The 25,387-nt window shown below is 42.0% G+C and overlaps 1 pseudogene; it reads right to left on the bottom strand.

Annotated features, from left to right (window-relative positions):
• Positions 1–4,606: 4,606 nt before the first annotated feature.
• Positions 4,607–7,718, bottom strand: LOC103303718 (set1/Ash2 histone methyltransferase complex subunit ASH2-like; annotated as a pseudogene).
• Positions 7,719–25,387: the final 17,669 nt, after the last annotated feature.

Genomic DNA, 25,387 nt, shown 5'->3' with positions numbered 1-25,387 from the left:
ATATTCTCCAGGGTGGTAGTATCAAAGTAATCAGACTTGTTACATGGCAGCTTGTTTCCTTTAGAGCACAGAGTTTCAACCTTGGCACTATTGACATTTTGGGCTGGATTAGTCTTTATTATAAACTAGAGGCCCGTTGCAGGAAGATTCCTGCAAGAATAGGGCTTCCTCGGGCCTATTCCTGCAAGAATAGGGCTTCCTGTGGCCAGAGCGAAGCAGAGAAGGGAGTGAAGCCCACCTTCTCCACTGCCTCGGCTCCCTCCCACATTTGCTGCCTCGGCTCCCTCCCTTCTCCACTGCTTTGCTCCCTTCTGCAGTGCTTGGCTTCCTTCTACGCTGTCTTCAGTCTTCACTCTGCACTTGTGTATGCAAATTAACCACCATCTTTGTTGGGTGAATTTGCATACTCACTCTGATTGGCTGGTGGATGTAGTGGAGAGACAGTCAATTTGCATGTTTCTCTTTTATTAGTGTAGATGGCTGTTCTATGCCTTGTGGGATGTTTAACAAATCTCCATCCTCTACTCACTAGATGGCAGTAGTACCACCCTCTTAGTTCTGACAACCAAAGTTATCTCCAGGCATTACCAAATGGGAGGAGGCTTACTGTAGATCAGAGGTCCTCAAACTTTTTAAACAGGGGGCCAGTTCACTGTCCCTCAGACCGTTGGAGGGCCAGACTATAGTTTAAAAAAAAAAAAAATATGAACAAATTCCTATGCACACTGCACATATCTTATTTTGAAGTAAAAAAAAACCCAAAATGGCAAAAACACCCGCATGTGGCCTGCGGGCCGTAGTTTGAGGACGCCTGCCGTAGATCTCCTGTGTCAGGGAATTGTTGTCCTAAAGTGAGCATCCAAAACAAATCAAGCAGAAGATGCATGATTTTTGTCTGACCTAGATTCAAAACTCTCATAGTATTATTTTCACTGCATTTTATTGGTTACAAGACAATCAAAAGAGTAAGCTGATATTCAAGGGGGAAGCACATGTACTCTTAAGTGAGAGTGACAAAAATGTTTAACATGTTTTAAAATAATCACAAATGGTCACCAACATAAAAAAATGTGAATCTGATAAAGCCTATAGGTCTAACTAAAAATTGATATAAAACACAGGGACTATATTAAATGATGCATATGGATTTAATGAGAACTATCCAATTAATCCAGATCATGGGAAAGTCTGAAAGTTAAAAGATGCAGTTCACTCAACAAATAAAATTCAAGTTCAAAAAATAATTGAGGAGAAACTTATAGATTAAAGAGACTGAAGAGACATACCAAACATTAAAATGTACATTATTAGAATTCTGATTCAAACAATATAAGAAAAAATATGAGAATTCTTGAATGTGGATACTGATGGGTACTTGATAATAAGAAATTATTTATAAATTTCCATCTATGTTTATGGTATTGTGGTGTTGTTTCAAAAAAAGGTCCTTGACAGTTTAGAAGTAAATCATTAAATGTATGAGTTTAAAATAATATGATGTCTGAAATTTGCTTCAAAATAATGCAAGACTGGGATAAAGGGAAGAGGCTTTTCTAATTTTTAAAAATTATATGAGTCTATGAATCATCACTTGAAATATTTAGAACAGTGGTTCTCAACCTTTCTAATGCCATGACCCTTTAATACAGTTCCTCATGTTGTGGTGACCCCCAACCATAAAATTATTTTCGTTGCTACTTCTTAACTGTAATTTTGCTACTGTTAATGAATCGTAATGTAAATATTTGTGTTTTCCGATGGTCTTAGGCTCTATAGCAGCAGTTCTCAACCTGTGGGTCGCGACCCAATGTTTACATTATGATTCATAACTAGTAAAATTACAGTTACGAAGTAGCAACGAAGATAATTTTGTGGTTGGGGGTCACCACAACATGAGGAACTATATTAAAGGGTCGTGGCATTAGAAAGGTTGAGAACCACTTTTAGAAGATTACAACTTTAATCACTGTAATCAATTTTTATACATTATTAAATACATACATTTCAGTAAAATCTTAAGATATTATTTCTAAAGATTAAAAATTGTATTCAAATTATTAAATATGTGCTCATGATACAAAAGTTTGAAAACATTGAAATCTTTGAGAGAAAAGCATCAATAATTTTAAAACTCAGAAAAAACTAATGTGAAATTCTTATATGTTTCCTTGAGGTCATATTCCTAAGCAAAGACATAATGCAAACATGATTAGGATAGATCACACTGTATATGCCAATATCCCAGCCAACATTATATAATATGTATTTTTCCATATTACTTAAAAACTTCCAATAATTCTTTCTCAATAAAATTTTACAGTTGTAGTCACATGGGTCCTGTACAAACAAGGAAATTTCAAGGTCTTTCACTGAATATTTTTAAAAGTATTGTTATAAATGAAAAAAATTACCCATGTCTACCAATTGGCTATGGGTAGAATAAATTTTAAAAGTAAAAAAGAAAAAAGAAAAGTTTTAAAACTGAAGTTATTTATTTTAGTTTTTAGTGGTTTCTTTTGGATTTTCTACATACAAAATGTAAATAATTTCTCATCTTCCTAATAAGTATATCTTTATTTCTGCTTTCTTTCTTTCTATGCTGGATAAATTTCCAACAAATTGCTAAATAATGATGGTATATATATATATATATATTCTCCAAAATTTCTTTATTAACATCAGATAACGTAGTTGGATGCTTTTAAACACAGATGTCATTTCAGTTTTTGTCAGTGTTTGAGAGATACAGATTCATAGAAATATCTGGCCCAGGATACAATCAAGAATTCTGGCATAAAAGTCTTTATCATGGCATATTGGAGGTGTTCAGTTGCTTAAGAATAAATCTGGACATCTCTTTTTCAGCCACTGGCTACCAAAAACTCATTGCAATGGATAATAAATGCAAACTTTGTACTTTTTATAAAAAGCATATGATCACAGAAGTTGCTACTGATATTCTGGGTAAATAATGGAAAGAGTATGTAGTTAGAATCAGTTTTGTGTATGTCAAATAAGGTTTCCCTATGAAGCAGGGTATCTTCACCCATGGCAGTGTTTACATGCTACTAAGTGGAATTCCTGTTGTAGACCAAAGAGAACTGGAGAAAGAAAGCACCCATCTCTCTGCAATAGCATTGTGGATGCCAATATGAGTGTTTTCAACTTAGTCATTGTAAAATAAATAAATAAATAAATAAGAGGAGTGGGGAGAAATATATTCCTAGTCTCACTGACCTACTATGCCTTGGGTATAAAAGAGCTAGCAGAATCCGCAAATTTTTCAATCTCTCTAAAAAAGATGATGTCTACCAATATGTTGTGAAAAAGCCCCTCAACAAAGAAGGTAAGAAACTGAGGATCAAAGCTCCTAAGAGTCATTGTTGTATTACTCCATTCATCCTATAACACAAACGTTGGTGTCTTAATCTGAAGAAACAGTATTCTTAAAAAAAATAAAATAAGAGCCTGCTGAATATGCTAAACTTTTGGACAAGAAGAAAGAAAGAAAGAAAGAAAGAAAGAAAGAAAGAAAGAAAGAAAGAAAGAAAGAAAGAAAGAAAGAAAGAAAGAAAGAAAGAAAGAAAGAAAGAAAGAAAAGAGAGAGAGAGAGAAAGAGAGAGAGAGAGAGAGAAAGAAAGAAAGAAAGAAAGAAAGAAAAAGAAAGAAAGAAAGAAGAAAGAGAGAGAGAGAGAGAGAGAGAGAGAGAGAGAGAGAGAGAGAGAGAAAGAAAGAAAGAAAGAAAGAAAGAAAGAAAGAAAGAAAGAAAGAAAAAAAGAAAGAAAAAAAGAAAGAAAGACACAAAAGCAAAACTAAATTTAAAAAATTCCAGAACAGATTGCCAAGAGATGTAGGCTGTCTTCTCTGAGCACTTCTACTCCGAAGTCTGAGTACAGTAAAAAATGAGATTTTCTAAGAGTAACAAATATAAGGGGAAGAGGGGATTTAAAGATGGTGGTGGATTAAGCGGATTTTTTTTTTTTTTTGCGTGATCACAAGTTTTATTTGGAAAGAGTTTTTAATTATTAAAGCTGCAAGCGAGTTCCTTTCACAATTACAGTTCTAGAGGCATGGTAATTTCAGAGATCCCAGTGTTCAAAAGTGTATTTCAAAATTAATAACAAAAACAAACCCACACCCAAATGAGAGCTCTTAGTTCTGATTGGTATGCACAGCCACTGATTCCAGCTGTTCTAGGAAACTGGCCCACCATCCTTGCAAATCAGGCATAAAGGAGTCAATGCCCACAGAGGGAAAAAAGTCTTTAAATAAGTTAGCTACTTGGACAACATTATCCACTCCCTAGAGAATACAGTAAGATAACAAGCCTCAGTAGTGGGAAATGTGGTACAGCACCAGTTTCACAGGAAGCTTATGGGATTCTAGGGTCAGCAGTTGGCATATCACACACAAAATAAAAGCAGTCACTAGAAGCAGGGAGAATACTGAAGGGCAGGGAGTCCCACCCAGCCTTTTACCTTGCTAACAGCAGAGGCTATGTTCTGCAGTATCTTTGGGATAACGTTTGTCACAGTTAAAAACAAAAAGAAAATCCCCCAATATCATTCCCCAGAAAGTCCATGTCGGCAAAGAAAGAGGGACCTGGTCAGGGTTCCCATGGAGGACTCTGCCTCCAATCCACTTCTGTTTCCACATGATATAAGACATCAGCCAGGGTGTGTTCTACGACAGCACCCCAGCCCATACCACTCATATGGCGGTAAGTGAGATCCTTTGGAGAATACTTGAAGCATGGTCCAAAGTTAATGGAAACCATGCAGCTCTTGTACAATGAGATGGCCGGAAAGTAAACCCCCTCAAATATATCTTTGTAAGCTACTCCTTGATTGACACAATTTTTATAAAATATTATCTCACTATGGGGAGTCTGCTTTAGGCTCTTTGCTTTATCCACAAAGTCTTTTTCCTCAAAATACAAATAACTTTTGAACTTTATCAAAGCCTTATCTTTATAAGTATTGGGAAGTGACTTGGCTGTCTCTGTGTCTTCAGGAAGATTGATATAGAATCCTAGGACATCTCCCTGCCATAGGCAGAAGAGTAGTGTTTGCCAATAGACTGGTGGAACTTGGTTCCCTTTTTGCTCTGCCAAGAATAGCTAAATTTATCATAACCTAAGGGAGCTTGAAGGTTACCTAATGGCTGAGACCAGCTCAGTCTAGCAGCAGTGTCTGGTGGCATCTCATCTGTCAGGAGCCAAGAGTTGGTCAAAGGATTAACTCTGACCTTACTTCAGTAAGTTACTGAAACTAGGCCCACTTCCTCTTGCCTGAGGACAAAGCATTTCTTCTGTAGCCGCCCTTCAACTGCCACACCCTTTATCTATAGTTACGACTTTAGCCGATTATCTAGGTCAGCCCCCACCCCTCCTAGGCATCCACCCTTCTAGAAATCACATATAAAGAACGCTGTAAAAAATAAAATTTTGAGGCTTGATCAGAATCCCCTTTGTCTTGCCTCCATTCTTTGCGTCCCTTGTCTGTCTCACATTCTCTTAGGTGCGCCGCCTTGGTACCCCCGTTAGAAGACCCCGCTGGCCGGGGCACTCATCCACTATAATTTCTAAGTACCAGGCCCTTTTCTGTACCCCATGAGAAGCCAGCACCATAGAGTAGTCCTTCTCTCCAACCACAGTCAGCCGGTCATCAGAGATCTTTAACTGGGGAACTCGATCATGTAAGGCTAACAAAACCCATTCATACATGCAGGCTCTGTAGAGATCTCCAGGAATAGGTTTTCCTGCTCAGCAGTCAAGTTCAAGCTTCTCAGGGTCAAGGGCGTGGGGATCAGGCTCCGCTAGAATATACCGATAGACCTCTTTGGTAAAAGGGTGTCCAAGGGGTAGCCATGAGGGGGAAGGCGTTGAACAGAAAACAAAGGGTCACTCTGGGCCTTCTTGGTGGTCCCTGTGGTCCCTCCATCCTGCTGTTTGAGCTTAGCTACTCTTCCTTTTCCACTGCTTCCTGCTGCAATTCCCCCATTTAAATTCCCACTGGTATTCTCAACACTGCTTTGTTTTTGGTTGTCATAAGCAGGACCAATATTACTAAGATCCTGATCCAAAAGCCCAAATTTGGGGTAATCTTCTTCTGGGTCCTTACTTCCAGGTTCAGGGTGTTCTTTTACCAAGAATACATCTCTTTCTTTACTCATTGTTTTAACAATATTATTTGGCCAAGTCATTTTCCCAGGTCTTTGTCTGGTTGTCATGCACTCCCAGTATTTATCAATAAACTAGTGGCCCAGTGCACAAAATTTGTTCACGGGGAGGGGGGGAAGTCCCTCAGCCCAGCCTGCACCCTCTATAATCAGGAACCCCTTGGGGCATGTCTGACTGCCAGTTCAGTTTAGGCCTGGGTCTAAACTGGCAGTTTGACATCCCTCTCGCAATCTGGGACTGCTGGCTCCTACCTACTCATCTGCCTGCCTGCCTAATTGCCCCTAACCCCTCTGCCTTCCTACCCAATCACCCCTAACCCCTCTGCCTGCCTGCCTGATAGCCCCTAACTGCCTCTGCCTGTATGCTTGATTGCCCCCAACTGCCTTCCCCTGCCAGCCTGATCTCGCCCCCAACTTCCCTCCCCTGCCGGCCTGATCGCCCTAACTGCCTCTGCCTCGGCCCCCACCACCATGGCTTTGTCCAGAAGGAAGTCAAACGTCTGGAAGATGGCCTGTTGACCCAGTCTAATTAGCATATTGCCCTTTTATTAGTATAGTTAGATTATATAGATAGGATTGCTTAAATGGGTGAGGAAAGCCTTTTTCAGCAGAAGGAGATGCTCTTGGCAGACAAAAATACATAATCCCTATATCTGGACTTATAGCCAGTTATATGCACTATACTGCCAAACTGGTCATTGAAAAATTGAACCGCTTTCTTACACTTTACATCAAACATCTATTACTCTTAAAATCCCTCCTCAGCCACCACCTTAGGTTCTGCCTTCACAGTTCACCCAGATTAGGTTCTGATTGGTCGGTTCCTATGCCAGTCCGCATCAAAAGCTCCACCTCCTAGGCAGCCATTGGCTCCTCGCAGTTCACCCAGATTTGGTTCTGATTGGTTGGTTTCTATGCCAGTCAGCATCTCTGAGCCTATCTCTGAACCTGATCAGAGAGGCAGGGCTGATCAGCAGCCCCCGCAGAGGCCCAGAGACAAAGAGAGGCGGGGCTTTGAGAGGCAAGTGCTAATCAACAGCTGCCATGGAGGCTGCAGGTCAGTCCCTGCCTCTCTCTCTGAGCCTCTCTCTGGGCCTCATCCACAGCCCCTGGGGCAGTCAGTGCTGGGTTGTCACAGCAACCCAGCACTGACTGCAGGACTGACTTCTGGTGTTCAGTCCAGCCTTCAGTCATTACAGATTCTGGGTTTTTATATATTAGGACGGTATGATATCCTTATCTTTGGAAAACATGGTTTTTGGATGTTCATCTTGTGTTTGGGACTGCCATGTTAGGTTGGCCAAAGCACTAAGGCACATTTCCTTCAAGTTTTCTCTCTTCCAGAGGACATAGGTATTCCCACTATGATGGCACTCATTGCAGTGAAAACTGTAGTTGGTCATGAAAGGTAGACAGGATGAGGTATCTATGCCAAAGGTGTCTGCTGTGAACCATTTTGTACATATCCTACACTGCAGCTCTACTTCTCCCATCTGTCAGCCATTCTCTTCATCCACAAAGCCTGCTTGAGTATCCATCGCCTCTGAAGTGTCCCCAGCACCTTCTAGTGTATCTTTTCTATTAGAGGATTCTGTCTCCAAACCACCACTTACATCAACAGAGTTTGCATCCCCCCTTTCGGCCTCTCCAGAACCGGGCTCCGCTGCTGGAGCAGCAGATGGCCCCTCTCTGGCTGGAGCGGCTGCTACTGCTACCACTGGCTTTGTCTCCCCTTCCTCCATTGCTGTTTCATTTGCAGCTGCTGCTGGGCCAGGTCCTGCACACACTTCAGGTCCAGATCCTGTTCCTGCCACTGCAATCATGACCACCTTCTAGACTTCTCTAAGTGGAACTTTTTTGTACCTCCTCCCAGAAACAAATGAGAAATTAAACTAAATTGGGGAACAATAACCCTGAATTATCAATTGATGACTGATCTAATAGGAGACTTTTGAAAAAGAAGAACAGAAACTACCTAGAGATTAGTAGGAAGGGTGGAGTTGTGAGAGTTGATAGCCCCCGCTTCCACAGGAGGGAGGCCCTGGATGAGGAGGGACATCTCAGCTCCTGGGGTTCCCCCTGTGAAGAATGAGGCCTGGACACCAGGCTGGAATCCCCAGTCCAGAGCACCATGGCCAGAAACAGTGGCTCGTGTAACATTCAGAGATGAAAGGTGGCAGGGCTTCTACATGCTAGGGGGAGATAAAGCCTTCCAGAGATAAAGATATTTTTTCTTTTATTTTTTTAAAAACCAGAGCACAGAATTTTCATTTGCAGTCATTCACCTGGGGTTTCAATGAAAAACCCCAGACCATGGCCTGGGTGGGTCTATTTTGAAGAAGTGGCATTAGAAGAAGTTTAACTTTAAAAAATTTGGCTCTCAAAAGAAATTTCAATCATTGTACTGTTGATATTTGGTTCTGTTGACTAATGAGTTTGCCGACCACTGGTTTAAGGGAACTTTGGGACATCCTGAAACATAACAATATTCATATAGTAGAGTACCAGAAGAAGAATGTGAGCAAGGGACAGAAAACCTGTTTGAAGAAATAATGACAGAAAACTTCCCTAACATGATGAAGAAAAAAGTCACACAAGTTCAGGAAGTACAGAGAGTCCCAATCAACATGAACCCAAAGAGATCCACACCAAGACACATCAGAATTAAAATGGCAATGGTTAAAGACAAACAGACCATCTTAAAAGCAGCAAGAGAGAAACAGATCATTACTTACAAGGGAGTTTCCATAAGGCTGTCTGTTGATTTCTCAACAGAAACATTTCAGGTCAGAGTAATTGGCATGAAGTATTCAAAGTATTGAAAAACAGGGATCTGAAATGAAGACTACCCTATCTAGCAAGGCTATTATTTAAAATTGAATGTGAAATAAAGAACTTCCCAGACCAAAAATAAAGAAGTTAAAGTCATTCATTACCACCAAACCAGCATTGCAAAAAATGTTAAAGGGACTACTTTGAGAAGAAGAAAAAAGAACATAGGCATAAAGAAGAAAATGGAAATAAGTAAATAAACACACATATGGGACAACAAAAATCAAAACCCAATTACAACACAGAGCCCAAATAATATACACAAGAGCAATTCAATAATAACATTAAATGCTACAATAAAAAGATACAGGGTAGCTGAATGGATAAGAAAACATGAACCATATATATGTGATCTACAAAAGACCAAACTTGGAAAAAAAGATTTGCAGAGACTGGAAGTGGAGAGATGGGAAAAAAAAATTCCATGCAAATGTAAACAGAAAAAAACACTGCGGTAGCAATACTCATATGTGACAAAATAGAGTTCAAAACAAAGGCCATTAAAGAGACAAAGAAGGTCACTACAAAATACTAAAGGAATAGATCCAACAAGAGGACATAACCCTTGTAAACATATTTGCACCCAATATAGGAGCACTAAAATATATTTAAAAAATAAGCAAACACTCCTGTTGCACTTTAAGGGAGAGATTAGCAGCAATACAGTCATAGTAGGGGATTTTTTAAAATCCTCTCCAAAAGATATTTTTCCATTGATTTTTAGAGAGAGTGGAAAAGAGATGGAAAGAAAGAGAAAAATATCAATGTGAGAGAAACGCATCGATTGGTTGCCTCCTGCATACGTCCTAACCAGGGCCCAGGCCAAGGAGGAGCCAGCAACTCTGGGATGAGCCCTTGACTGGAATCGAACCTGGGACCCCTCGGCCCACACACCAATGCTCTATCCACTGAGCAAAACTGGATAGGGCCATAGTAGGGGATTTTAACACCACATTATCATAACTGGATAAATCTTCCAGACAAAAGAAAATCAATAAGAAAACAGTGATCTTAAATGACACACAATGTATTTAATTGTTATTTATAGAACATTTTATCCAAAAGCAGCAGAATATACATTCTTCTCAGGTGCACATGGAACATTTTAAAGATAAGCCATATGTTAAGATGCAAAATAGCCGAAACCGGTTTGGCTCAGTGGATAGAGCATCGGCCTGCTGACTGAAAGGTCCCAGGTTCGATTCTGGTCAAGGGCATGTACCTTGGTTGCAGGCACATCCCCAGTTGGGGGTGTGCAGGAGGCAGCTAATTGGTGTTTCTCTCTCATCGATGTATCTAGCTCTCTATCCCTCTCTCCTCCCTGTAAAAAAAAAAATCAATAAAATATATTTTTAAAAAAGATGCAAAATAAATCATAACAAATTCAAGAAGACTGAAATCATAAAAAGCATCTTCACAGATCAAGAAGGCATGAAATTAGAAATCAATTAAAATAAAAAACTCAGAAACACTCAAACACATGGAAACTAAATAGCATGTTATTAAATAATGGGTGGGTTATTGAGGATATAAAGGATAAAGGAATAAATAAAAAATTCACTGTAGCACTGGCTAGTGTTGCTTAGTGGTAGAGTATCAGTCCATAGGCTTGATTCCAGATCAAGTTTCATTACCTGCCCCCATGCAGAAGGTAAGCACTCAATGTGTGTCTCCTTTTCCCCCCCTGCTTCCCTTTCACTCCCTCTAAAAATCAGTGGAAAAAGAATATCTTCAGGTGAAGATAAACAGAAACAATAAATTACCTGGAAACAAACAAACAAAAAATGACCACAAAACAATTCAAAATATATGGAACACAGCAAAAGTAGCCCTGAAATAGATATTCATAGCATTACAGGCCTACCTCATGAGGCAAGAAAAATCTCAAATAAACAATCTAACACTACAACTAAAAGAACTAGAAAAAGAACAACAAGAAAAGCCCAGAGTAAGCAGAAGGAAGGAAATAATAAAGGTCAGAGCAGAAATAAATGACATAGTGTCTAAAATGGCAATACAAAAGATCAATGAAACCAAGAGTTGGTTCTTTGAAAAAATAAGCACGTTTGATGAACCTTTAGCTAGCCTCACATAAAACTAAGAGAGGGGAACCATATGAATAGAAAAAAAAAAAGAATGAAAGAAGAGAAATAACAACTGACATCACATAAACGCAAAGGATTGTAAGAAAATACTATGCACAACTCTATCCCAACAAATTGGACAACCTGGGTGAAATGCATGAATCCCTTGAAACATACAATCTTTCAAAACTGAATCAGCAAGAATCAGAAAACCTGAATAGACTCATAACACCTAATGAAATTAAAGCAGTAATCAAAAAACACCCAAAGAACAAAAGTCCTGGAGCAGATGGCTTCACAGGCGAATTTTAACAAATTTCAAATAATTAAAACCTATCTTTCTCAAACTATCCCACAAAATCAAGAAGAAGAAAGACTTTAAACTCTTTTACTAGGTCAGAATTATCATAATAAAAAACAAAACAAAACAAAACAAATAAAGACACCCCAAAGAAATAAAGTTCTAGGCCAATACCCTTGATGAACATAGATGCTAAAATCCTCACCTCAGTAAAATATTAGCAAACTGGATCCAGCAATATATAAAGAAAAAATCATACTCCATGATAAAGTGAGATTTATTCTTTTTGGGGATGCAAGGCTGGAACAATATTTGCAAATCAATAAATGTGATACATCACATAAACTAAATGAAAGATAAAAATCACATGATCATATCAATAGATGCAGAAAAAGCTTTTGATAAAATCCAGCACCCATTTATAATAAAAACTCTCAGCAAAGTAGGAATAGAGGCATTATGTCTCAACATAATAAAGGCTCCATATGAAAAATCTATAGCGAATATCAAACTCAACGGTCAAATCTGAAAGTATTCCCCTTATCATCAAGAACAAGACAGGAATGTCTGCTTTCACCACTTTTATTTAACATAGTGCTGGAAGTCCTGACCACAGCAATTAGACAAGAAGAAATAAAAGGCATCCAAATTGGAAAGAAGGAATTAAAACTGTCATTATTCTCAGATGTGACATGATATTGTACATAGAAAACCCTATAAAGAATCCACCTAAAACTACTAGATCTAATAAATGAACTTGGCAAAGCAGCAGGATACAAACTGATGCCATCTAGAAATCAGTGGCATTTTTATACACCAACTAGAGGCCTGGTGCATGAATTCATGCACAGGTGGGATCTGGCTGGCCCACTCCAATGGGGGCCCATTAGGAGTGGGGCCAGCCAGGGATAGGAGCCATGGGCAGTTGGCTGGTCAGCCCCACCCCCAATCAGGTTTTTGGGGGCTGTTTGGGGGTGGGGCTGGCCAGGGGGAGGGGCCGCAGGAGGGCTCCAGGGTGTGTCCAGCCCTTCTCACTCAATCCAGATCAGCTGGACCCCAGCAGCAAAGTAACTTACTGGTCAGAGGGTCTGCCCCTGGTGGTCAGTGCACATCATAGCAAGCAGTTGATTGGCCTTTGCATATCATTAGCACATTACGTTTTGATTGGTTGAATGTATGACCTGATGACCAGACACTTAGCATATTAGGCTTTTATTATATAGGATAACAAACTCTCAGAAAGAGATACCAAGGAAAGAATCCTATCTATTATCACAACAAAAAAAATAAGGTACCTAGTAATAAACTTAAACAAGAAGGCAAAAGACCTGTACTCTGAAAACTATAGGACATTGAAGAAAGAAATAGAGGAAGATGCAAGCAAGTGGAAGCATATACCATGTTCATGGATTGGAAGAATTAACATCATTCAAATGTTAATATTACCCAAAGTAGTCTATAGATTCAACACAATCTCTATTAAAAACACCAATGACATATTTCACAAATCTAGAAAATATATCCCCAAAATTTATATGCAAACAAACAAACAAAAAAGACTCTGAGTAGCCTCAAATTTCATGAGAAAGAAGAAAAAAGTTGGAGGAATCACAATACCAAATATCAAGCTATACTACAAAGTCATTGTAATGAAAATAGTCTGGTACTGGCACAAGAACAGGCATACAAATCAATGAGACAGAACAGAGAGCCCAGAAATCAACCCATGCATTTATGGTCAATTAATATTTGACAAAGGAGGCAAGAACATATCATGAAGTAAAGACACTTTCTTCAATAAATGGTATTGTAAAAATTGGACAGGTACATGCAAAAAAATTTAACTAGACCACCAACTTACACCATACAAAAGAATAAACTCACAGGGAAAAAAAAAATAAACAGATAAGATTACATCAAACTAAAAGGCTTCTGCACAGCAAAAGAAACCATCAACAAAATGAAAAGGGAACCCAAAGTAAGGGAAAAAATATTCACCAATGATTAATCTGATAAGGAGTTAATCTCCAAAACATGAATAACTAATACAACTCAAAACCAGAAAGACAAACAATCCAATTAAAAAATGGGCACAGAATATGAATAGACATTTCTCCAAAGAGGACATAGAGATGGCCAATAGACATTTGAAAAAATGCTCAATGTCACTAATCATCAGGGATATGCAAATTAAAACCACAATGAGATATCACTTTATACCTGCCAGAAAGGCTACCATTAATAAATTAACCAACAATAAATACTAGCCAGGATGCTGGGATGCAGACTGATGCAGCCACTGTGGAAAACAGTATGGGGTTTCCTCAAAAAATTAAAAATGGAACTGACTTTGACCCAGCCATTCCACATCTAGGAATATATTCTAAGAATCCCAAAACACCAATCAGAAAAAATATATGCACTCCTACATTCATAGCAATCTTATTTACAAAAGCCAAGATCTGGAAACAGCCCAAGTGTCCATCAGTAGATGAGTGGTAAAAAAAATTGTGATATAATTGCACAAAGGAATTCTACACAGCTGTAAAAAATAAATGAAAAATAAATAAATAAATAAATAAATAAATAAATAAATAAGAACTCTGGCCTGACCAGTGTGGCTTCTTAGTGGTTGAGCATCGAACTATGAGGCAGGTAGTCATGAGTTCAATTTCCAGGCAGGGCACATGCCTGGGCTGTGGCCTCAATCCCCAGTAGGGAGCAAGCAGGAGACAGCCAATCAATGATTCTCTCTCATCATTGATGTTTCTCTCTCTTCCTCTCCCTTCCTCTCTAAACTCAATAAAAATGTTTTTTTAAAAAAGGAACTTTGACCCTTTGTGACAGCATGAATGGACCCGGAGATTATTATGCTACATGAAATAAGCAAGTCAGAGAAAGACAAATAACATATGATATAATTAATAATAAACTGACACACAAAATAGAACTAGAGGCATAGATTCATGGAACAGTCTAACAACTGTCAGAGGGGAGTTGGTGGAGGAACTGGAGAAAAGAAGGGATTATCTAAAGAATATATATGCATATCCCATGGAAACAGACAATACTGTGATGCAGGCCAAGGTAGATGGGAGCAGATGCTGGGTAGATGTAGGCAAAAGGGGGTAAAATAGGCAACATCTGCAATAGTGTCAATAACATGAAGTGTTTTTTTTAAGTGTAAAAAATCCTATATAATAAAGCCTAGGTGGCATCACGCCCTTGTGCAATGCCCTCATGTGATGTCATCATAAGATGGCCGCCACAAGATGGCCGCATGCACAGTGGAGGCAGGGCCTGGTGGCCGCTCTGCACAGTGAGGCCTGGGGGTCCCACAGCTCTGCGTGGTGTGGAGGAAGCCAGTCTCGGCGTCTCCGCTGCCTCAAGCGGAGGAGGTGGGTCTCAGCAGGGGAGAGCAGTTGAGGGCCATCAGGCCAGCAAAGGAGAGCAATTGTGGATGATCAGGCTGGCAGGGAAGGGCAGTTGGGGGTGATCAGGCTGGTAGGGGAGGGTAGTTTGGGACGATTGGGCTAGCAGGGGATGAGTTAGGCATCAATTTGGCTGGCAGGGGAATGGTTAGGGGATGATCAGGCTGGCAGGCAGAAGCAGTTAGGGGCAATCAGACAGGCAGGCAAGCAGTTAGGAGCCAGTGGTCCCGAATTGTGAGAGGGATATCTGACTGCAAGATCAGGCCTAAACCGGGAGTCGGACATCCCCCTGGGGTCCCAGATTGGAGAGGGTGCAGGCCGGGTTGAGGGACACCCCCCGTGCACAAATTTTGTGCACTGGACCTCTTGTAGGTAAATAAGATCAAACATTAAAACAAAAATTCTGGCATAACAATGGGTCAACTAGCCACAGGATCACATTTAGTTTTAGCATTATGTTTGGGTCAATACCAGGAGAATTTGAGAGTTATCCCAAAGGCCTTATGTTCAGAAAGTCTTTGGGGGTGCATTCTAATCTACACTAATAAATGGGTAATATGCAAATTGGTCGGGATGCTCTCATGCAATAACCTAACAGCAGGCTGTGTGGGATGACCAGGCCAGCAGTGAGGGCAGTGAGGGGCGAGCAAACAATTGAACAGCAGGCTGCTTGGGGCAGTGAGGAGCAACCAGGCTGGCAGAAAGGGGCAGTGAGGGGCAATGAGTCTGGCATGGGGGGGGAAGTTCGGGGGCAACCAGTCTGGCAGGAAGGTCAGTGAGGGGTGACCAGGTTGGTGGGAGGGCATTAAGGGCCTACCAGTCCAGCAGGGGGGGCAGTTGAGTGTGATCAGGTAGGTGGGAGGGAAGTTGGGGGTGACCAGGCTGATGGGGGGATGCAGGGAGGGGTGACCAGGCCAGTGGGGGGGGCAGTTAGGGGTGACCAGGATGACAGCGGGGGCAAGTTGGGGGTGACCAGGCCAGCAGGGGGAGGGCAGTTAGGGGTGACCATGCTGGCGGGGGGCAGTTAGGGGTGATCAGGCTGGCAGGCAGAGGTGGTTAGGGGTGATCAGGCAGGCAGGGGGGGCAGTTAGGAGCCAGTGGTCCCAGGAATTGGGCCTAAACCAGCAGTCAGACATCCCCCAAGGATTGGAGAGGGTGCAAACTGGGCTGAGGGGACCCTCCCCTCTGTGCACGAATTTTGTGCACCAGGCCTCTAATGTTTGCTATAAACAATGTGGAGATAGAAGCTCAAATGAATTCAGGGATTAGCCCAAAAGCCTTCAGGTTTCTGAGAATTATATCAGCCCAGCACACAATACCAAACAAGATTTTAAAATGGTGGACATTTTAAAACAGGTTTATCCTGAGGTCATATGGCAAAGAAAAAGACAACTATATAAATAAATTGAAAACTCCATACAAGCATAACAATGGCTCCCAAATTTCATATTCTGGATATTGAGGTAAGTAGCCAGTCAGGGGCCCATAAATAGAGGCAGATGTCTCTTTTGCAACTTATTAATTACAAAATAACATTTATCATGTAAGTAAATATTTTCTCTTTTCAGTTAAAAAAAGGCTTCCATAACAGTAAAAAATTAATCATGTCTGACCAATCATGTTTAACTGGAAGATAACTGATAAATTAATACTGAACAAAGTACCAAGTTACTATTTACTTTGTCTTTCAGAGCATAGAAGCTAAAAGTAGAAATTGTAAAACTGTTACAACAACTCTGCCTCTATTAAGTATTAGAAAAATTAAACAGAGAAAGAATTACATACGTTATCTCTTTTTGGAAAAATTGAGTCTGGTCCTGGAGTACCCACACGGGTGATGTTCCAGTCTCTACTTTTAAAAAATCCTCACTCAAGAATATGTTTTTTATTGATTTTAGAAAGAGAGGAAGTGAGAGAGAGAGAGAGAGAGAGAGAGAGAGAGAGAGAGAGAGAGAGAGATTGATATGAGAGAGAAACATCCATTGATTACCTCCAACCTCCCATATGTGCTCCAACTGGGGATGGAACCTGCAACCTATGTATGTGCCATGACGAGGAATTGAATCTCAAACCTTTGTTTTATGGGATGACATTTCAACCACCTGAACCACATGGCCAGAGCTCTACTTTTTTTTCTTTTATACCATGTTCTACTAGCTAAATCCAGCAAGAAAAAAATAATTCTAATTTGATTATGACAGAAGTTATTATCAGTGAACTCCCAGTCACTGGATGTATCTAAATAGGATCAGGATGATAATGATTGGCAATTTTCTTTAGAGGGATTGAAATATTAAAAGACTGATTAGATTTTATGACCTATAGTGTCATTCCCAATAATGAGAGGTTTTTATTTTTATTTTATAAATCATAAATGTTCTTGACATCTACCATGTTTCATTTATCTATTACAGAATAACAAATCACTCCAAAACTTATTACATTAAAAAAAAAAAAACAATTTTAAAATGCTCAGTGTCTGTGATCAGAAATTCAGATATGGCATGGTGGGCATGGTTTACATTCTCTTTTAATGATTTTTGAGGTCTCCATAAAATAGAAACAATACAAATAACATTATCTACCTACAATTCAATAAAATAGAAATTAAAACAAAAGAAAAGAAACAAAATGCCCCAAATCCAGAACCAAAAACCAAAATGACTATTCCACTTGGAATTAAAACAAACAGCCCAAAATACCTCTCCATGAGGTTTCTTGGATAAAAAGTAATAATCCTATATAATAAAGAGTTAATATGCAAATTGACCATCACTCCAACACACAAGATGGTCACCCCCATGTGGTCAAAGATGGCCACCCCCATGAGGACACAAGATGGATGCCACAAGATGGCCAGCAGGGGAGGGCAGTTGTGGGCAACCAGGCCAGCAGGGGAGGGCAATTGGAAGGGACCAGGCCTGCAAGGGAGGGCAGTTGGGGGCAATCAGGCCTGCAGGAGAGGGCAGTTAGGGGTGAATGGGCCAGCAAGGGAGGGCAGTTGGGGGCGACCAGGCTGTCAGGGGAGGGCAGTTAGGGGTTACCAGGCAGGCAGGGGAGGGCAGTTAGAGGCAATCAGGCCAGCTGGGGAGGGCAGTTAGGGGTGACTGGGCCAGCAAGGTAGGGAAGTTGGGGGTGATCAGGTCTGCTCTGGAGGACAGTTAGGGGCAACCAGGCTGTCAGGGGAGGGCAGTTAGGGGTTACCAGGCAGGCAGGGGAGGGCAGTTAGGGGCAATTGGGCCAGCAGGGGAGCAGTTAGGCATTGATCTGTCTGGCAGGGGAGTGGTTAGGGATGATCAGTTTGGCAGGCAGAAGTGTGGTGAGTGGCAACCAGTCAGGCAAGCAGGCGAGCGGTTGGGAGCCAGCAGTCCTGGATTGTGAGAGGGATGTCCAAGATTGGAGAGGTGCAGGCTGGGCTAAGAGACACCCAACCCGTGCATGAATTTTGTGCACCGGGCCTCTAGTAATAATAATAATAATATTTTTGAAAAGCACACTGAAATCACAGAATTTCTAAAACTTATATATAGTGAAAATACTACATATTAAAATCTATGATATAATTAAAGTAGTTATTTAAAGAATATTCACAATTTTACATAATTATATCTATAAAAATGATATACTGTCTCACTCAACTTGAGGAATACAACAAAAAATAAGCAAAAGAAAAAGCACAGAAGAAAAATTATACAGAAAAAACTGGAAACTTATGAAGTTGAATAAGTTAAAATGTTGCAGATAAGCTGCCAGGTGGTGTGTAAGAACAATTAGCCAGGCACTAAAGGATTCAGAAAAGGACACCTTTATTGCAGATGCACTAGTGTGGTGACTCAGGAGAGTCAGTCTCCAAAGCCTGAGCATTGAATGTGGGGGATCTTTCCCTTTTATCTCCTTAGTTTCTTTGTCTCCCAAATATGGACCAGGCTTCCAGATTTTTGAGGGCTTTGCAGCCCCACATGGGTTGGAATGGGGGAAGTGAGATTACACCCAAAGGCCTGGCCTGGCTGGTGCTAGCACTGCCAACCCCCTCTGGGGGTTCTGTATGGTTCATGGTTTATGGTCTCTATAAAGTGGAAGTATTCTGGGAAACAAGTTCTGCAAGGCTGGACAAGCATTAATGATAAGAATGGGGCTTAATTATACTAGCAAGAATGTGCATCAGAATACTGGTTACTGGCACAGATTCAGATTGCTAGCCCCCCAGTTGTCTTATAGTTTCCCTCATTCCCCCCTCTTGGTTCTTAAGCTAGCCTTAGCCTTGGGGATTCTAGAAGACTCGGGAATTGGGGATAGGGTTGCTGACTGCTCTAGCTGCTTCCTGCTGAGGAGGGACATCATTATGGGGGTTCAGCAGCTTGAGTCTTCTTCATATTCCCTGAGAGGGTTGTAATGGTACTTTGATTTCCTGGCTTGTAGCACCATCTGGAGCTTGAAGGCTTCTAAGCAAGAGGAAATAAAGTGGGTGAGAAAGTTAAGAATGCAGGGACCAAATAAGAGTGCAAGTAATATTATAAGGAGGGGCCCCGATAGGGGCAAAAGCTGTGACAGCCAATGAAGATTTCCAAACCATGAATCCCAAGAATTAGATGCATTTTCCAAGAGTTTCTTGACCCATTCTCTTAGTTGTTGAGCTATGTTCCCTACTACCCCTGACTGGTTTGTATAGAAGCATCACTCCTCATTTAAGAATAAGCAGATTCCACCTTTCTCAGCCATAATTAAGTCTAATCCTCTAAGGTTCTGTAATACTATGGCTGCTAAGGAATCTATCTGATCCTGAAGTTCTATTAGAGATTAGATTACTTGCTCTATATTATCTGCTAGACTTTTGGAGAGGGTTTGGTAGTAAGAGGTGGAGGTTGATATTCATCCAACTCCTGAGCCTACTCCTGCTGCAACCCCCAACCCAAGTAGAAGAGGTATAATCTGAATGGCTCTCTTGGAGTGAGAGTAGGCTGTTAAGGGAATTTCTAGGGATTGATTACCAGGGATAATATTAATCTGAGGCATTAAAAAGGCAAGGATACAACTCCCTGTCCAACTGCCAGGGAGGCACAAGTAAGCATTTGTTCCACAGATGAAAAAGATTCCAGGTGCTGGTTGGCACCAGACTGAGTTCCATTCTTGATATCCACCTCTGTCAACCGTGGCAGGACATATGTGCTTGGGAACGTTCCCCACAAACTCCATCCCTTTGCTGTTTAGGAATCACATAGGAGCTGCCTGGGATAATTCAACATTTGTAACTGTGGGGCCGCCTGTTCAAGTCCTGCAGAGTGAGAAAGATTAACAAGGATCTCTAAGGACACAGGAGTGGCTAGGTATTGGGGAGAGGTTAAAGATAAGCACAACCAGAATTCCTTGACCATAGCCGTATTTTTGAGGTTGAGTAGATGGTAAGTAGGGTTTAGTATCTGATACAGCCAGGGGTCCAGGTCATGGGACAGCCTGGACCTTGTCCCTTTTTGTTTTTTTCCTATCTGGTGGCCAAGGGTTATTTTTAGATCCCGTTTTTGCCATGGTATCCACAGCATATGTTTTGAAAATTGAAACCTATGCCGTCATTTTTCTTCATAAATGAGCTAGTTGAGGTTGTAGACAGGTACCAATTGGCTCCTTTGATATAAATTTTCTCTTGCCATTCACAGTAAGTGGCAATGTCTTGGTAACAGGCAGGATTGTAATCAGTGAGATTCTGGGTCTGGCCCTCCTTAAAACATAAACATTCTGTCCTGGGATGGCTGTCGGGACTCCACCTTGGACGGCCAGCTAAGATACCTGACAAGAAGGGGAGGGCAATTAGTGACAGTAAAAGAAATTGCCTCATTTTGGCTGGGGACAGCAATAAATTCCTTTGCTGTGTAGGAGGTAGTAATTTATAGTGTTTCTGTGTCCCAGCAAGGGCAGAAATATTCTCCTCCTGGTACTAGTCTAGGGTTCTGACGACACTCATAAAAAGACAAAATAACAATTATTAGGAAGATAAAAACAATGATTATCCAGAAATACCAATACTTTTAGGAGGAGATAAGAAAGAAATATCAGTGTAAGGAAGAATTCAGCAGGGTGTTATCTGAATTCCTTGGAACAGGTTGGTCAGCCAAGTGTGCTGTCTTCTTGAGGGTGATCTGCAGTGGGTGTTTCTGGTTGGAGGTCACTTTCCACTCAGGCTGGGCATCACTCACCGTGAGTGGTGGATCCAGGTGTTCAATCCTGCAACCTTGAGAGCTGTGGGGATGGTTAGTATGACTGGGTAGGGTCCCTTCCAAGTTGGCTTAAGGGGCTCCTTTTTCTAATCCTTTACCCAAGCCTGGTCTCCAGGTTTATGAGGATGCAAGCTGTTCCTAGAGAGATGGCCAATCGGTCAATAGCCCATCTGTGGACTTCCAAGATAGTTTTCCTGAGTCCTTATAAGTGCTTCTGAATTTCTAAATTTCCTATTCCTCCAAATCTCCCTTTGGCTGAATTAAATGAGGGGGTCTGCCATATAGAATTTCAAAGGGAGAGAAATCTACCCGGGCCCTTGGGGCACAGTGTACCCGCAGGAGTATAAGAGGTAAGATATCTGTCGAAGGTAAGGTTGTCTCTTGACATAGCTTAGCCATAGCCTGCTTGAGAGTCCGGTTCATGAGCTCTACTTTCCCTGATCTCTGGGGCCTATAAGCAGTATGCAAGTTCCACTTAATTCATAAAGCCTTAGCTACTTGCTGTACTACTTCAGCTACAAAGGCTGGGCCATTACCTGACCCTATGGTTAGAGGCATTCCATACTGTGGAATTATGTCCTTTAACAATTCCTTAGTGACTTCTCTTGCCTCCTCTGTGCTAGTAAGATATGCTTTGACCCAGCCTGAAAAAGTGCACATACCTGGTAAAGACTAGGAGATATTTATTCCCTCTATGAGGCCCTATTTCTGTAAAATCAACCTCTGAGTCCTCAAAGGGAGCTTGCCCACAGCGCTGTACTACCATTGGTCCTACAGAACCCTGTTTGGCATTGTTCTGTGCACAGAGGAGGCAGCGCTGAGAGACTGAGGCACGTAAAGAGAGAAGGGCAATTAGGTAGTATCTGCCTAACAAAGCTTCTAGGGCAGTCTTCCCTAAATGAGTAAGTTCATGCTGCCGGAGGACTACCTTATGGGCTAACAATTCTGGCAAAGGCATAGCGCAACATAGACCCTATGATCTGGGAGTGTCCACCAATCTTCCTTCATCCTCTTACCCCCTTCTTGCTGGGCATATTCCTCTTCCTGAGGAGTATATTTCAGAGACTTAAGTAATTCAGGATCCAACATGATCTGCTACCGCACTACTTGTTCTTTAGCAGCTAGCTTGGCTACTGTGTCTGCACAATGGTTTCCTTCTGACACTGAGTCCTTCCCTTTTTGGTGACCTTTACAGAGGATGACTGCTACTTCCTTGGGTTCCCATACTGCTTCCAGTAATTTTAGGACTTCATTCTGGTTTTTTTATTCCTTTCCCTCCAGCGGTCAGGAGTCCTTTCCTTGTATATAGCCCCATGGATATACAGGATGGCAAAGGCATAGCGCAACTTGGTGTAAATGTTAGCATGCTTTTCCTTGCTGAGTTATAAGGCTCTAACCAGAGCCCAAAGTTCTGCCCTCTTCACTGACCATCATTCAGGCAGAGTCTGTGCCTCTACTGTCTCAAAGTCTGATATTACTGGATATCCGACTTGTCTTTTACCTTCATCTAGGAAGCTGCTTCCATCTGTGTACAATACCAGGTCAAGATTCTGCAGAGGCCTGTCTGTTAGATCTGGCCAGCTGGAATAAACCTCCTCTAGAACTTCTAAGCAATCATGCTCAGGGTCTCCCTCAGTGATGGGTAAGAAGATGGCAGGATTAAGTGTTCTCACTGCTTTTAATCATTCCTGAGGATTTTCACATAGAAGCACTTGGTATTGAGTCCTTTGAGCAAGAGTTATCCAGTGTTGCCCCCTAGCTTCCATTAGGGTTACAACAGCATGAGGTACTTGAACATTTAAGTTCTGTCCCAGGGTAAGCTTCTCTGCTTCTCTGACTAATAATGCTGTGGCTGCAAGGGCCCTGAGACATGGGGGCCACCTGGAGGCAACTAGGTCAATCTGTTTGGAAAGATAGGCTACTGGTCTTTGTCAGGGTCCAAACTCTTGGGTTAGAACTCCTAGGGCTACCCTGTTGTTCTCATGAATGAAGAGGTTAAAATCCTGTGTCATATCTGGGATCCCTAGTTCTTGGGCCTCAGTGAGCTTTGCCTTATGGTGGTGAAGGCCTTTTCCTGCTCAGGACCCCAGTCGATGGGTGCCTTCTCCTCTCCTTTTAAAGCTTCCTAGAGAGGCTTAGCTAGATCTGACAACCCTGGGATCCAAATTCAACAAGACCCTGCTGCTCCCAGAAATTCCTGAATCTGCCACTGGGTTCTGGGGACTGGAATAGCACATACTGCCTGCTTCCTTTCAGTCCCTAGTCTTTGTTTCCCTCAGGTGATTCAGAAACCTAGGTACTTGACTTCTCTCTGACAGATTTGTGCCTTTTTTGGGACACCTGGTAACCTGTTTTGATTAAGAGTCTCAGAAGGGCTCTCATTCCTTCCCAACACTGAACTCACGTGGAGGTAGCCAGTGGGAGATCGTCTACATATTGGAGTAGAATGCACCACAAGTCCTGTCCTAGGAATTTGGACAGATCAGTTGCTAACGCTCCGCTAAAAAGAGTCAGGGAGTTCTTGAACCCTTGTGGCAGTCTGGTCCAGGTGAACTGCTCCTTGGCCCCTGAAGTTGAGTTTTCCCACTCAAAGGCAAACAGGGGCTGACTGGAGGGTGCCAACTGAAGGCAGAAAAAGGCATCTTTCAGATCTAGACATGTAAACCATTCTGCCCCTGATGGAATGAGTCCCAGAAGAGTGTAGGGCAGTGATGGCGAACCTATGACACGTGTGTCAGCACTGACACACATAGCCATTTCTGATGACACGCGGCCGTTGAGGCGGCTGCATGCCGAGGATGAAACATTTGCTACTCCTGAGGATGAAACATTTGCGAAATAATGTTTTTTTCCTCAAAATGACACACTACCCGAGTTATGCTCAGTTTTTTGGCGAAGTTTGACACACCAAGCTCAAAAGGTTGCCCATCACTGGTATAGGGATTCGGCAGAACCGAATGCAGGGTTATAACAGCATCATTAACAGCCTGCAGATCCTGCACCGGGTGGTAATCATTAGTCCCAGGCTTTTTGACAGGCAAGAGAGGGGTGTTCCATGGAGACTGACACCGTTTAAGAAGTCCCCACTGAAGCAGCCAGTCTAAGTGGACCTGGATTCCTAGGCGTGCCTCCCTTGGAATTGGATATTGGTCAATTAGTCAATTAGTACTGGGGCATGGTCCTTGGCCACACCAGGGGGATTTCCTTCTGCCCAGACCAGCAGGAATTCTTCCTCTCATTCAAGCTCTAATGGTGAGTCTTTGACTGGGAGGTATAAAGTCTCTATTCTTCCTCCCTGGACACTGCTAAGGACAGGATCATTGGAGAGGTCTCCTCACCGAGGCAAAACTGTGCTGAGCCATCTTGGGCAAAGGTAATCTCTGCCCCCATCTTGGCTAAAAGGTGTCTACCCATTAGAGGCACTGGACAATCTGGCAAGTAAAAGTGAATTACTTGGTGGCCGCTAAGTTGGCATTAGTGAGGGTGGCAGAGCAGTCTACAGGTCTGGTCCCCAGTAACTCCAATAATGGTGACCTCCTTTCCTGAGAGAGGAGCTACCTACTGAGTGCTCAGCCCCTGTATCGACCATAAAGTTCACAGTCTGGCCCCAATTTTCATTCTGACAATGGGCTCATGGGGGCCCAGTTGAAAAGAGCCTGGTCTGTCTTACTAGGAGTTGGCTGCCACCAGCCCAATTAGATCTGCATCGGGTGGTTCCGGCCTGTAGCGGCTGGGTGGGTTGGATGACCCTGACTCCCCTTTCTGGCGGATTGGACATTCATTCTTCCAGTGTCCAGATTCCTTACAAGAGGCACACTCATCCTGCTTAAGGTTTGTCCTTCTTCCCCCTAGTCTAAGTCCTTGTTGTTTCCCTTTCTTATCTGTCTGGGAGCTTGATTCCTTAACAGCAGCCACTATCAAGGTTGCTTTCTTTTTCAGTCTCTCCTCCGCTTCCTTCTTAGCTGCCCTGTCTCAGTTGATGAAAACCTTGTTTGCTATTTCTAAAAACTTGGTTGCGTTTTTTCCTAAAAATCCTTCGAGCTTTCTTCTTATATTGGGCTGAGCCTGACCTACAAAGGCTGCATTGACCATAGTTTGATATTCTGGGGCTCCAGGATCAAAAGGAGTATAGATCCAATATGCCTCACAGAGTCTCTCATAGAAGGCTGCTGGACTTTCATCAGGTTTCTGGGAAACCTCAGAAGTCTTGGCCATATAGGTGGGCTTCTTGGTCCTGGCCTTGAGCCCCTAGAGGAAGGCTAGTCAATATCTCTCTAGCTTGGCCCTTCCATCTTCTGAGTTCAGGTCTCCTCTGGGTTTCTCATCTGGGAGGGCCTTCCTGGCCCATCT

The sequence above is a fragment of the Eptesicus fuscus genome, chromosome 3, assembly GCF_027574615.1.
Source record: "Eptesicus fuscus isolate TK198812 chromosome 3, DD_ASM_mEF_20220401, whole genome shotgun sequence".
Classification (NCBI taxonomy): Eukaryota; Metazoa; Chordata; class Mammalia; order Chiroptera; family Vespertilionidae; genus Eptesicus; species Eptesicus fuscus.
Note: the sequence above shows the minus strand (reverse complement) of the source record. Positions and strands in the feature narration are given on the sequence as shown.